Below are 15,620 nucleotides of genomic sequence, written 5' to 3'. Positions count from 1 at the left end.
ATAGAAAAAATGAAGTTGTCATCTTCTACTGGTACGGACGAAATAAATGCCAAGCTCTTAAAAAACACAAAGCACATATCTGCCGAATTTTTGCTGTTGCTGTTTTCACAATCCCTGTCCACAGGAATTCTGCCTTACGACTGGAAGTGTGGGAAGGTCATTCCAGTTCATAAATCAGGTAACAGAGACTGTCCGCTAAATTACCGCCCCATATCATTAACCAGTGTGCTGTGCAAACTCATGGAACATATCATATACTCTCAAATCATGCAGTTCCTTGATTCCAACTGCTTTTTTAATCGCTCACAACATGGATTTCGAAAAGGCCTTTCATGCGAAACCCAACTAGCCCTTTTTCTTCATGACCTGCATACTAACCTCGATACTAACCTACAAACAGATGCTATCTTTCTTGACTTCACCAAGGCGTTTGATAAAGTACCCCACAAGCGCCTACTAATGAAGCTTTCTCAACTGAATCTGCCACCCGATGTTTTAAACTGGATTGCCCAATTTCTGACTAACCGCTCCCAATTTGTTTCCCTTAACAATGTCCAGTCTAACTCGCTTCCTGTAACGTCCGGTGTACCGCAGGGGTCTGTCCTCGGCCCGCTTTTATTCCTAATATATATCAACGACTTGCCTAACAATTTACCATGCAACATTCGCATGTTCGCTGACGACTGTGTTATCTACCGCAAAATAACTAACACTTCTGACAGCACATCCCATAACAGCAGCAGCAGCAGTAGTTGCGGCGGTTGGACGTTGTAACTGACAGTCTGCTTCCCTGCAGGAATTCCTTGGCGCATGTCACCTTATCGGCTGTCTCGGCGCCTTCTAGTCACTCACCGGCAATCTTTGTGAGCGTTCGACAGCCCGGAACAATCCCGCGACTGCGTGAACATCACCAGGAACCTGCACTTCGCCGCCAGGGGCCTAGCATAAAAGGAAGATCCCCCATCACCAGCCATCCCATAACAGCAGCAGCAGCAGTAGTTGCGGCGGTTGGACGTTGTAACTGACAGTCTGCTTCCCTGCAGGAATTCCTTGGCGCATGTCACCTTATCGGCTGTCTCGGCGCCTTCTAGTCACTCACCGGCAATCTTTGTGAGCGTTCGACAGCCCGGAACAATCCCGCTACTGCGTGAACATCACCAGGAACCTGCACTTCGCCGCCAGGGGCCTAGCATAAAAGGAAGATCCCCCATCACCAGCCATCCCATAACAGCAGCAGCAGCAGTAGTTGCGGCGGTTGGACGTTGTAACTGACAGTCTGCTTCCCTGCAGGTTTGTTCACTTGTATTTTTAACCTTTCCGTTTTTCTGACATGCCTTGCCGCAACTGCTGCTGATTGCTGATTTTGTTGGATAGGTCTTGTTTGCACTATCCCTGCCGCTGAAGCAAACTTGCATTCGCTATGCCGACCTGCGCAGAGTTAGCGAGGAGGATAGATGAACTCGAATCAGCCTTTAACGATAAGCTGTCAGGGGTATTTAAGGAAATAGAAGCGCAAATTAAACTGAAGTGCTGTGAACTCGGTCTAGATGAGACTGCAAATGTCCTTGAAAGTATAGATTTCATGGGCAAGAAATTCGATGAATTGAGTGCAAAACAGAATGAGCTCGTCGCTGCCAACAAGGCCTTGATGGCGCAAAACAAAACATTGGGTAAAAAAGTGGCCGATTTGGAACAACATTCCAGAAAGAACAACGTTGAAATAAAGGGTGTGCCTTTAACTCAAAATGAAGACTGTTCTGCGATCTTGAAACGAATGGGCGAAGTCGTGGGCTGTCCGGTGTCCACGGCTGACATCGACACCATTCATCGCGTTCCTTCAAAGTCTGGCGATAAGGCTATCATAGCTCGTTTTGTCTGCAGGGACAAGCGAGACGATTTTGTCAGGAAAGCACGCAAAGCGCGATTGCGGACTAATCAGATTGGCTTTTCCAAAAGCGGCGATTCCGCTATCTACGTAAATGACCACTTAACTATTGAAAACAAAATGTTGTTCTCGAAAGCTCTCGCACTCAAAAAGGAACACCGTTGGCAGTATCTCTGGACGGAAAATTGCCTGATAAAAGCCCGACAGACTAACGACAGCCGCCAGTTCCGCATATCCTCGGAATCGGATCTGCGCATCTTTGGTTAGACCGACAAATCCTTAGCGCCGATGTCTCTGATTTCCTCAGACGAATTCCAACATGTTCTTTCCGAAAACAATCGCACTTTTATTCATTTCAACTCTCGAAGTTTTCGTAAAAACTACGACGGCATCACAAATTTTATTTCCTCTTTAGATCATTCCTTTTCCTTTATTTGTTTGTCTGAGACTTGGCTCACTCCCGGCGACGGCAACTTATATAGCATAAATTCTTACAATGCAGAATTCTGCCATCGCTCTAATAACACTCATGGTGGTTCAGCAATTTTCATATCTACTGACATCGCATACACACGAAGGTATGATTTATCACTCGACGTAGCAAATTGCGAGTCGGTTTGGGTTGAAGCGAACTCATCATTCTTAGCTATCGACAGTTCAAATTTCGTTTTAGGCAGCATTTACCGGTCTCCATCATCACCAATTCAAGACTTTCTTCTTTCCCTTGATAATATTCTTCAAAAACTGTCGTCTGAAAATAAATACGTGATCATTGTGGGGGACATAAACATCAATTTACTTGATATTCATTCTGCAGTTTACAAAGACTATACCGACTGTTTTACAGGCTACGGCTTTGAGTGTTTAATTAACTGTGCGACAAGACGCCCCGCCCGGGGATCTCACTCGCTAATTGATCATGCTCTATGCAACCTACCAACACGGCCAATATCTGGTGTTGTTGAAACCGACATAACTGATCATGACCCTATTTTTATTGCCCTCAAATCCGACGCCCCTCGTTCTGATGTTTCTTATTTCGCCTCAGTTTTCAATGAAGTAAAATTTGTCGAAAAAATTGGCGATACTGATTGGTCCTTTATCAAAGTAATGCTCGATCCTGTGGAGGCCGTTACTTCCTTCTGCTCGACATTTTTGCAAGCAGTCACTATGAGCACCACGACTGTGAAATGCAAAAGAAGATATAAACAATCCTCCAACCCGTGGGTAACCGATAGCTTATTGACGTGTATGCGGAAAAAAGATAACCTATATAAAAAAACTAAAAAACAACCATTTAACAATTCACTTGATATACGTTATAAAAAATATCGCAACATTCTTAGTAGCTTACTTAAGCAAGCCAAAAAACGCTACTACGAAAAAGCGCTTTCTCAAAGTAAGTATAATGCTAAGAAAAAGTGGAAACTCTTAAATGACTTTTTAAAGCGACGCCCACCAAGATCTCCGATATCTAGCATTAGCTACAACGACACTGTATATCACATGCCCTCCGACATTGCCAACGCTTTCTGCGATTACTTTTCCTTGCCCCAAACGCATGTACCCTTTGCGGCACTTTCGAACCCACGTCATACACCTCACTCCTTCTTTCTTCGCCCCGTTTCTTCTGAGGAAGTATACGTTACTATCACTCAGCTTAAAATTACAAGTCCCGGCCTAGACAACATTTCTATCCGTCATTTAAAATTAGTTGCCCATCTCGTTTCCGACCCTATCTGCCACATAATTAATTTGATATTCCAGTCAGGCGTGTTCCCTGAAATGTTAAAACGGTCGAAGATCATCCCTGTGTTTAAAAAAGGTAACAAAGACATAGTTTCTAATTACCGACCGATTTCGATTCTGTCCTCTTTCAGCAAGTTAATAGAGAAATTATTCTGTAAAAGGCTAACTAACTATTTAACAAAGTTTAATTTAATAAATTCTTGCCAATTCGGTTTTCGCTCGGGCAGCTCTACCAGTCTCGCTTTAATGTCTTTACTCGACTTTGTCAAAAATTCCTTAGATAAATCACTATTCGTTGGCTCAGTGTTTTTAGATTTTACAAAAGCGTTCGATACAATCAATCATGATATTCTATTTAACAAGCTACAGTCCTATGGTGTATCCGGCCCCCCGCTAACCTTCCTGAAAAACTATTTACTTGATAGACAATATGTGATATATGCTGCGGATGCTTTCTCTGAGACCAAAATATCTAACCAAGGTGTCCCACAGGGGTCCATTCTGGGCCCTTTGCTTTTCCTAATTTATATCAATGATCTGCCTGATATCGCTGGTTCATCTCATTGCGTCTTATACGCAGACGACACAACCGTTTCGATGTCTGACAAATGCTTAAATTCCTTGACAAATAAATTAAATTCTGTTCTCATTATTATTTTGGATTGGTGCGAAAAGAATCATTTAATTATTAATCCTAGTAAGACTAAATTTATGGTTTTTAGGTCAAGCCACAGACACTTGCCGCTGGTCCCTTCCTTGTCGCTCGGTAATACTTCAATTCCCCCTTGTGATTGCACTACATTCCTAGGTATCCGCCTCGATTGTTGCCTTAAGTTTAACTATCACATAGACCACCTAAAAACAGCGACTGCGTTCGGCATTCGAGCACTACTCAAGGCTAGGAATTATTTCCCTACTCATACGTTGCTGTCGCTCTATTTTTCATTCATTCACAGCCACTTGAATTATGGTATAATTGCATGGGGCAACACTTATAAATACATTCTGCACTCTGTTCAACACATCCAAAACCAAGCATTGCGCATCATTTCAAATAGTACTGTTTACTATAGTTCGACATTACTGCAACGCAAGTTTAATGTATTGTCAATCAACTGCCTGTTTAATTACAACATTGCTGTGATGTTGTTTAAACTACTCAACCACCAACTCTCTTTTGAATTTATCGATAATCAGTATTTGCGTAATCCGAACCCAACTAGATTTGCCTGTCAACGAAATTTTTTACTGCCAACAGTTTACACTGACTACGGAAAAAGGAGTGCTCACTTCGCTTCGATTTCTTTGTGGAACACTCTGCCTCTGCATCTAAAATCCGGCCTGTCCCTATCGGCATTTAAAAAATCGCTAAAAGACCTTCTTTTGCAGAACTAGTATCTTTCTTTGCAGTTCATTTACCCCGGTTTAAAAGTAAATCTTCATTATGTCTCATCACACTGTGTTTTAATCTTATCACCTCATTAAGATTACTTTTATTATTTTTTTTCGGACAAGTGCTGTCTTTATTGCACGAACTATTATGCATCCTGAACTTCTTAGTGTTTAGCATGTGTGTGTTTGTGTGTGTATAGCTATAGTATCTTTGTACAAGGTTTCTACCTACTGTATAATGATGATCTGATAATTATTTTACCTTTGCTATTGCATAAACTTGTCAATGCTGTTTCTTTAAGAGTCATGATTTGTAACTGCTCATCGAGGGTCCCGTGGCAGTCATGGGACTTTGGGACCCTCGTCTGTATATTTTAAGAATTGTACCTCTCTTGAACGGCAAATAAACTCTCTCTCTCTTTCAAAAAAAAAAAAAAAATAGCCCTACAGAATGACCTTAATAAAGTGTTAGACTGGTGTAACCGCTGGCTAATGATCCTTAATCCTAAAAAATGTAAATTAGTTTCCTTTCACCGCCGCAAAAATCCGCTCCTATTTTCCTATGAAATCGCTAACATACCTGTCGAAACAAGTGACTCTTATAAATACCTTGGTGTAACACTAACCCCCGATCTTTCCTGGCGCACGCATATTACTAATATCATTTCATCGGCTAACCGGTCATTAGGATTTCTAAAACGCCATCTGCGTCACTCGCCCTATCACGTAAAACTTTTGGCTTACCAATCGCTAATACGACTCAAACTTGAGTACGCATCACCCATTTGGAGCCCTCACCAAGTTTACTTGATAAACGCCATCGAAGCAGTGCAAAATCGTGCTGCTCGTTTCATTCATTCTTCCTATTCATATGATATCAGCGTCTCATCCCTTAAAAATGAATCTGGTCTGTCCACTCTTTCGTCTCGCCGCAGAATCGCTACACTATCACTTTACCACAAGCTTTGTCACAGTTCTTTCAGCCAACCACCTTACATCGCTCCCGCCACGCGCATTTCCCCCCGTACGGGCCATCCACTACAAGTCTCCCGACCCCGTTCTGGCACCACAACCTTTTCTGCTTCTTTTTTCTGCCGCGCAGCTGCAGAATGGAATGGCCTTCCCCGCGACATCGTTTCTATCACCTGTCCATCCCATTTTGTTCAAAGTGTATCCATGTACCTGTCTTGTTAAAAATTGTGGCATTTGTTACATCTCGGTACAACCCACCCCTTATGTAACACCCCCTTGTGGGGTCTTTAAGGTAATAAAGTGAAGTGAAGTGAAGTGAAAATGAACACGTTATCATTATCTCTTTGAGTTTGTGTTAACGGGAGTTCACTCTATATACAGCACCAACGTACTTCAGCACTTCAGAGAGTGCACATGCGGAATGCAGAGAGGGAGGCAGTACCGGGCCGAGAGGTAGCCAGGTGTTGTGATCGAGCTACGCCGCGCGGCGCCTTGCTCGTTGTTATGCCGTGCCAGTCTCCGTATGATTGGAATATGTTGCTATTAGAAACAATCGTATCCCAAAGCTGTCCAACGCCTCGTGGCTTAAAAGAACACCGCCGTAGTTAATATGATTGCAGAGTGAAGCGGCCCGAAAAGCACCGGTCCCCTCGCGTTAGCTTAGCGCAGGGAGCACCAAAGGAAGCCGCAGTCCTTTGTGTTATCCTGTTCCAGTCTCCACGCACCGCCAAGCAAGGAATATTTGTCCGCATGGGTCGTTCTTTCTGCGGGACCAGCCACAAAGGAAAACTGCGGACGACCACAGCTCGCCAAAGGAGATCCACTCGCCACGCTAAGGAGGGAGAAGCAAAGGCACTGTCTGCCGTAATTGGTGTCCGCAAAAGAGGGACGCCTGTCGTTGATGGGTGACGAGAGCTACGGTCAAGGCCCCAAAGGAGACCGATGATGATCGTGCGGCACAGCGGTGGCAGCGGCAGCGACTAATGAGCTCTTCCAGGGCCTGAAGAAAGCAGTTGCTCTACGTATTCTCCCACCCGCTTGGTTTAGCTTGACGTGGGTCGTGCGCAGGCAAAGTGTTTCGAGACTCTGTGAATGGCCGCGCAGAAAAGGATGCCGCTGTTGCCAAGGGCACAGTGCCATCTGTCTCCTGCTTTGTCGAGCTTGAGACGCTGTTGTTCGCGCGTTTGTGTCATTGCAACGTGCGCGCATGTCGTTGCCTTCATGAGGGTGGTGTCGCACAGACATTCACTTCCACTTGTGCCATTGACAGCTTTTTAAGCGAAGCTCATAAGGCTGCAGTTCAGCGCACGTTGCGAAAAATTGCAGCGGCACCACGACCAGTCCGGTATGCATGTCTTCCGAGCGCGTGTCTTCTCGTGTTTCGTAAGAACTATGATTTAAATGGAAACGCAAAATTATAGAACACACGGGGACGTTCGTTGTCTTTATGAAAGGAGATGGGTACTTGAAACGCCCCGAGAAAGCATTGCTCTCATTCGCGCTAGCTAATTCACGGGATAAAGTGGTTCGAGTGGAGCGCGGACGTAGACTATAGGGTTTTGTTTCGTTATTTACTGCTGCGTGTGGAAAACTGCCTTGCGGCAAAGCCAGGGTTGTCGCACATGCTCAGCAGAAAGCGGCTGTAACTGTGCGTGTGTTCTTTTGAAAGGGCCGCCGCAAACGGTAAAGAGAAAGAGAATTACCTCATGCCTATCACCTGAACTCATTGTTAATTCTGTCGCGTGCTGAAAACGTTTGCTGGCCATCCACCCTCACAGAGTAAAATGGGTCAAATTTTTTTTTTCGCGTGTATTCTTGACTCATAAAAAAATAGTGAAAAAAAAAATTCCCCGCATTTCCCTGAGGGGAAGAATTTGATTGATTGATTGATTGATTGATTGATTGATTGATTGATTGATTGATTGATTGATTGATTGATTGATTGCAGTGCTTAACGCGCCGACGCAATGCAGGCGATGAGGCGCACCGTAGTTGAGGGCTCCGGATGAATTTTGACCGCCTGGGTATCTTTAACGTGCCGCGAAATCTCGTACACATGGGCGTTTCTGCTTTGCGCCTCCATCAGAAAGGCAGCCGCCGCGGCTGAGAATCGTACCCGCGACCTCGTGCTAAAAAAAAAGCACAACTACTTAGCCACAGAGCCACTGCGGCGGGTCCCTCTTCGCGGTTCGGCGCATAATTCACTACAGGAACAACCCTGGCCCTCCTGCTGTCATCAGGTGTTGCGCTGACCCCACGAAGCGCGGCAAATAACAAGAAAAAAATCCGTGAGAGTTTCAGCATAACCGAAGTTTCAGAGTTTCGGCGAATGAACACAGTTGGGGTATTATAGTAAAAGCTCGTTAATTCGAATTCGAAGGGTGCCATAAAAGTGTTCGAATTAAGCGGAGTTGGAATTAGCGGGTGGTCAGCAGCACGACAACGGCAAAATATCACAATGACAGAAGAAATCTTCCGTCTTTCGGGAAGCTTGCCCGTGAAGGGCCCAGATACAAGCAAATTCTTGGATGATAAGATATTTAAGTAACTGGGGTCTTGTGGTGAAGGCAATATATCTAACCTGACTGGTCTGTATCACCTCTGAATCTTCTGAGGTATTTAAATACCTACTTTCTGAGGTTACGAGAGGCCGCAGTACTTTTTGATTGTCTGGCAGTCAGAAAATATATTTTTATTTCATTTCTAGAATGTAGTATGGTAATGTATATGCTATAACCGCCAAAAAAGCTGCAGTCGCCAAGACTATTCCAGTCGCTCATGTGTCTTCGCTGTCCCAGCGAAGGTTGCTGAAAGACGTGCCCTTGACAGGCAACTTTGTGAGACAGAACCGCACAAAGAACGTATATAATTTCCCAAACGTTGTATTGTGCGTTAAGTTAGGTGGGTTATGAAAGTTTACCAGGACAACTTCTCACCGGTAAATAACGGGTACGACAATGTATTTGGTGTCACTGCAGTTCCGGTGTTTGTTTTTACAAGATCGCTCCTTCGTGTAGCTGTTGCCTAGTGTGCCTGGTATAGCGACTTTTCTTACCGAGTTTTGGGCTGGCGTGTGCATTCATCGCTACACTTCATTGCATTATCATCAAACTAGGAACGGGTGCGCGTGGAAGACCTTCGAGCTGTTACCGAGAGAAGGAATGTGCCTTTCTGACAGATTTTTTTTTTTCAACTCGCTGTTGCCATCTGCGAAAGTTTTGAGGGCGCGACAGCATCGTTCTTTCTGAGGGCGCCAGAGCATCAGTCTGGCCTGGCAGAAGTGTACGGTAGTGTAAATGCCCCACAGACGACAGGCCCTTTGACAAGCAGTAGCACACCTAACCCTCTACACACCCACCCACACAGAAGCTCGCCGTGATGCTACATTGCTTGGCTCCACAACTGCCAATCGTACATCGAAGGATGACCTATACATCTCATGGAATATTGTTTAAATGTTCGCGATCATTACGGAAGTAGGCGCAATGACTACGGCATTACCAGGGTGTCCATATAACTTTCCGGTTCTTAGCCGATTCGTGTGTCCGCTCAACTAGCCTGGAACCATGCTTCGCTTTGGGCACCGGGGTCACTAATGCTCTGCTTGATGGGCCATTATAGACCGTTTCGCACTGAAATTTTGCAATTCATGGTGCTAGGCAGTGCGCCGGGTCTTGCCTGTGCGCACGTTTTCTAGATGCACAGCCAGCAACGAAACTCTGACTGGTTTCAACCATCTGCTTACGCTGCCTCTCCCTCACAAAAATCGATTACGAATTTCTCAAGAGTTTTCATGGAGATCTTATGGAGTCACAAGAAACAAGGCAGAAACTCATCATGAACTCTGAGCTTATGGAGTTGCCACTATAAAAAATCTACCAAATGTTTATAGCTACTTCTCCAGATAAATTCATTAAGAGCTAACTCTTCAACACCTCTATAAATATTCTGTAGAATTTCTACAGTCACTTTTCCATAGAATTTCTGTGAACTTAAACAACTCAAGGCCTCTATAAAGACTGTAGAATTTTTGTTGTGACTTCACCATAAAAGTTCAATAAGAGCGAACTCTTCAACATCTCTATATATATTATGTAGAATTTCTACCGTAACTCCTTCATAGAAGCTCTGTGAATTTAAACCACTCAAGGCCTCTATGAAGACTCTAAAATTTTTGTTGTGACTTCACCATAAAAGTTCATTAAGCTTCCACTCATCAAAGCCTTCAAAAAGACTATTGAATTTCTGCAGTTAGTTCTTCACAGAAACTCTGTGAACTTTAACTCAATTATAAGACAGCTCCCCAGAACTTGTATTGTTTGCCATCATAACTCGTGTGTACCAGCGGCCGCCCTTCCATCTAGGCAATACGATACACGCGCGCACACACACATACACGCGATTCACGCGTCGCGCGAGCGTCGGCGTTGATAGGCGGCGCCGCACCATCACGAAGGAGAGCTGCGAGAAGCCGCAACCACATGCAAACGCATGGAACCTGTGAAGACACACGTCAACCGCTGCGTCGACGAACATTGCATGGCACGCTTCAATCAACTCGATCTGCACCATTTTAAGTTATTTTTTATCGTTTATGGGCAATTATTTTCGATTCTCTAAATTCAGTAATTAGCACTCTAGATATGCCATAAAATGCACTTGTCTTACTCTACTCATTGCTAAGAATGCTTGCGGGCCATTTTTGGAATGTTGCAAAATGTATTTCAATTTATCACAGTCGAATCTGAACAAAACAACACAGCCTCATGAAAAAAAAACGCACTTCGAACAGCTTAGTTCCTTACAACTTGATGTCCTACCTAGATGTAATGTACGCACTGCTTCATGAATACAAAGCACGAGCAAAATAAATTTTCAGCGCTGCCTTGCTACTTAGGTTAGAGTCAGACTTCATTTTTAGATTAAAAGGCAAGTTGTCCTGGTACCCTTTGTTTGCGCCGGTAAAAAAAGGTGATCTAAATATCACCAAGAAATAACAGGGAGTTTGTGTGAAGATTCGAACTTTTTACCTGCAAAACAGTGTGTACCTCGTGTGTTCCAGTGTGTACCTTTCAGCCACGGCAGCCCAATACCGAACCTCACAGAAGGACGCAGGGACTTACTGCAGAACTTCGCATACAAGCGACGTTGCCAACGAGCCTTGTAAGGTTGTTTTTTTCTCGGGGGGGGGGGGGGGGGGGTCATTGCCGCCAAATCTTAACAAAATAAGATAGGATGATGAACGGAAACGCAATTCGCAGAACTTTACTTTCTACTTGATTTAACCTTGATGTTATGTACCGACTACAGCTTCATGACTTAAAAGTGTGAGCAAAGCAAATTTCTGGCTGCCTTGATACTGAGGTTACCGTCGAACGTCACTTGTAGGTTAAACGGCAAGCTACTCTGCCTTGTTTTGCCTTGAAAAAAAAACCCATGACACCCTCACTGCAAAACAAACAGTAAGGTTTTGCCAAGATTCGAACCATGGACTTTCAAAACAAGACGCAAAACCCCAAGCAACCAACCACTCGACCACGCCGGAAGAGAAGGCATGGACTCAGAAATTTGGTACCCTAACACAGGCTGCGAACGAATATTGTCGAGTGATTCTTTTTTGTCGTATTTGACAAATTTTAGTGATAACGCTTGTTTCTACCGCACCGATCTTGGAGGCGAGGTCAATTATGCTAATACTGCAAGTCATGTAACCAAAGCTCCCTTATTTGAGCCAAGAAAAGCAATCGCGCTTTATCGTTCCCCCTATGCAAGCTACAGTAGCCGCGAATGAAACTGAATGCGCCGCTAGATTTCTGGCGTTAATAAACTTTGTTCGTTACGCACCGATCTTGCAGACAAGCCCATCATGCTAACACTACAAGATGTAGCCAAAAAGATATCCGAAACCCCCCATCTCCGCGATGGAAGCCAAGCTAGCCATTAAGGAATGCGCACTTTCGAACAGAAATAGCTTGTAATTTGCCTCAAGGCACCCGATTACTGCAGGTTATAAAAAATGACCGCGTATCTGCTCCTTTCGTTGCAAATGTCGTCAAAAGACGATAGTCTTTATCGCCTTTTGCCAAGTAAATGCCTCCCTGCCTCCCTTCGCTTTCTCGCTCACCTCTCATGTTGTTCCTGTAACGTCGAGCTCCTCCCAAGGTAAAGACGCCAAAGGTTTGCCGCGTTCCACTGCTCCAAACCGGGTGTCTCGATGCCAACGCTGCCGTACGGCGAAGACGCGTGTGAATCAAGGCGCCCTACTTCAACGTTTATATAACCGCGTTTCCCGAGACAACGTGCGTCTCAAGCAGAACGTGGAACCTATCTAGTGGAACCTTTCGTAACTCTTGCCACTTGATTTTTTCAAATGCCGCCAGAAGCTACATGGCGCGGGCGAGAGCAGGCGACGGTGGAGTAATATTTTTTTCTTCAGTTGATCAAGTAGTTAATCTCGCGAAAATCAAACATGTACGATTTTTTGTAAAGGAACGCTGCAAATATCACTTCTGTATTAATTTGTTGTCTTATATATGCGTAATGTCTTGTTGTTCTTCAACAATATTGACAAGTATGAACATTACACCGGACTTAGACGGGCACATTTAGCTGTGACTATATAAGACTATTGCGCAGGCATGTTTTACTTTGGCCGGGTGGCTGAATCGAGCCACAGACAGACAGACGAACAGACAGACAGACAGACATACAGACAGACCAAAATTTTTGGGTTTAAGTAGCCCAAGAAAGACTATCGTCTTTAAAAGAAATTGATTGTTTTCTGCGAAAGTAATGACCCCAAACCAGGAGATGGACATGGAATCCGGACGATGCCGTCTGGTTTCTGATGCTTTCCGGCGCTGCGTCGACGCTGATATCTGGCGAGCATAGACATCGGCGTAGCTCCCGCGTGAGCTCACGTCACCGTGCATTTGCCGACACCGTCAACGCGGGGCGATGTCGACGCGCGAAAGTGCGGAAAATGCGCTGCAAGTGGTTGCGGCCTCAGAACAAACCGTAAAATTAGGGCGCCCGCAACCCCACGCCAGCTGTATTTCCACCATAGACCCTGAAATTGCCTTAAATGCCGTAATATAGATTGTTGGTACAATTACTGTTTCCTTTAAAAAAAACCACGCTCAAGCTTTTCTTGTATATAATTGGCAACTAATATCTGTATTTACCAATAACTTGGGCATCTATTTCGCAACGCGTTTTTATCAAGGTGGGTTTCATTTCAGGACCTAGTTTTTCTCACGGATGGACATGAGACAGGAAAGTCGCTAGGCGGCGAGTACGACCGTCCGACAGGTCACAGTTGTATTAACTGCGCTCTTTATCGATGCGCGTGCTACTGGGCGGTGATGGCACGAGTGTGCCCGCCTTCAACTTTCGTTGTTTTCGTGACTTGACTACCGTGGATTTATCTACCGGACGAAGAAATACTGCCAAGTAATGAAGGTAAGTGAGTACTAGTGAACCATGTTTTCTTGTCATATGTACTTAACGTAGCAGAGTTGCTCTCGAACTTCGGTCCGCGTAAGCGGTTATTGTCGGTAGACCTTTCGGTAGATTTGTCGGTAGACCTTTGTACTTGGCTGCTGCGTTTGTAAACAGAATCAATTCTCGCGCAATTTCTAGCCCGGTGTTTGGGGAAGTGTTTGTGTCCTGTCCTGTTTTGCTGGCGGAATGTTTTGATATGAAATGACATAAGGGAAGCTGGAGAGTGCGAATATGAGTGCGTGTGCGAATATAAGTGTGTGTATGCATTAAACGCACATCGTGTACTTTTAGCGTGACATGCACTCTTGGTTTCTGTTTCGTTTCTGCAGATGCCGTTCTGTTCGTCATAATAGTTTTCGGTTTAAAAACGTGCACAATAAATTGAATGATTGCCGTGCGTGTAGCATTACAATAAAATATTAAATCGAGTGATTTCCTATCGTACAGCATTAGATTAAAATGCTATCTGGGTGCTTTTTTCGCGTTTCGATTGAATGTTGAATCTTTTCGAACGCTCAGTTTGGTCGTGAAATGTTGGAATGAACAACGTGTATGGAACCCGAATTTATTTGTAACGTCAGAACTACACGCATGTCGTAACTGGTACAGTAGTTTTCAGCGCTGGTTGCGCTTCGTACTCTTACTCATCGCAAACGTAAATTAACCATACAGAACCTAGTAAAAATATTCAAAAATGGCTGTTAAATTTCTGTCACTTATGGAATTTCCAGCCTAATGAGTTTTAGTGTGCAACACACCTTGGTGATCAGAGTAACGCAGCATTTGGGATTTCGCAGGTTTAAGGCAGAGTATGATTCTGGTGTCTGGCCTGTCGTTTGCTAATACTTTACATGTTGCAGGCTGCTGAGTGGTGCAACTTGCATTCTAATGACTTATTGGTGCGGCCTACTTCAAGGATCAAGGCTGTTTCCTCATCGGGCATCACCGACTGTTTGTCAGTCTACGCAAAAGTGGGTGAACACATTTGTTTTACGGTTTTTATGGACGTCGTCTTGCTGTTACATGAACAGCGGAATTTCAGTAATCTGAACTCGTCATTTTTTGGCTAGAGACTCTTTAGAAGGTGTTTATGCAGTGTTACACCAGTGCCGTTTTTGGTGACTATTTGTGCAGATTAGACCTTTTCCGACACAACGTAGCAGTGCGAATGCTTGATGTAGATTTACAATCTAAATAATACAAGGTACGAGCTGACTCTCATTTGTTTATTGCACACTAAATGTATGTATTTACTGAACTTTTGTGGAGACGCAGATGTGCTGCTGAACCTCGAATGATGCCAACTATTCCGAGAGGTTCTTTCAGCCACGGCAGCCAATTTTGGAATGAAAGAAAAAAAAAACTGCCAGTACTTCACTACTGCACCCCTCAGACCAGATATAGCTTCAGTGCGTAGAACCCCCAAGTTGAGTTTATAAAGGCAGATCATCCTTCTCGTCAACCGAAGCAGTGCACGTAATGATGCAAAAACTTAAATATGCATGAAAAAACTTCTGACACATTCAACTAAACAGTAGTGCCCTGCTGAGCATCCATTCATAAAAGCTTTAATTACCTTCTGGGCTGATTGGTATCTGCTTTGCCCTAAAATCCTGGCCCCGCTAAATTGCTGGTCACGATAGCACGCCCAACAGAGGAGGAAATGAGGGGCAAGTGGGCCAAATTGCAATTTTGCCTGTCGCAAGTGGTCAATGCCCATTTCCTTGGCTGTATCATTAATGCATTGTGTGACTCAGAGAGAGAAAAATAAACCTTGGTTCAACACCTTACACACAATTTTTTCTTCTTTTGGATGCACATAGGGATGTCGGGAAAAGAGGCATTGCCTGTTTGAAATGCCTGGCATTCTTTAAGCATTTGGCCAACGGTCCGAGATCTCGGTGCATATATACATTCTTTGTGTTGATGAACAGCTGAGAATTAGCATTATTCTTGTCCTGTGTTTTTGCAATTGTGAGCTTAGGTCCAATTTTTGTGCTGTTTTCTTTTCATGTTTTACATGCGGCAATTTGCCTGGTAGCATATTCTTTTGCTAGAAAGCTTTTTCAAGCAAGTTATGGCTTTTCGCAAAAATTTATTTGAAAGATTTATAGCTCTG

This window comes from Haemaphysalis longicornis, unplaced genomic scaffold (genome assembly GCF_048455015.1).
Source record: "Haemaphysalis longicornis isolate Haplotype H1 unplaced genomic scaffold, Haemaphysalis longicornis Haplotype H1 scaffold_3, whole genome shotgun sequence".
In the NCBI taxonomy this organism is placed as follows: Eukaryota; Metazoa; Arthropoda; class Arachnida; order Ixodida; family Ixodidae; genus Haemaphysalis; species Haemaphysalis longicornis.
This window is presented reverse-complemented; position numbering follows the sequence as displayed.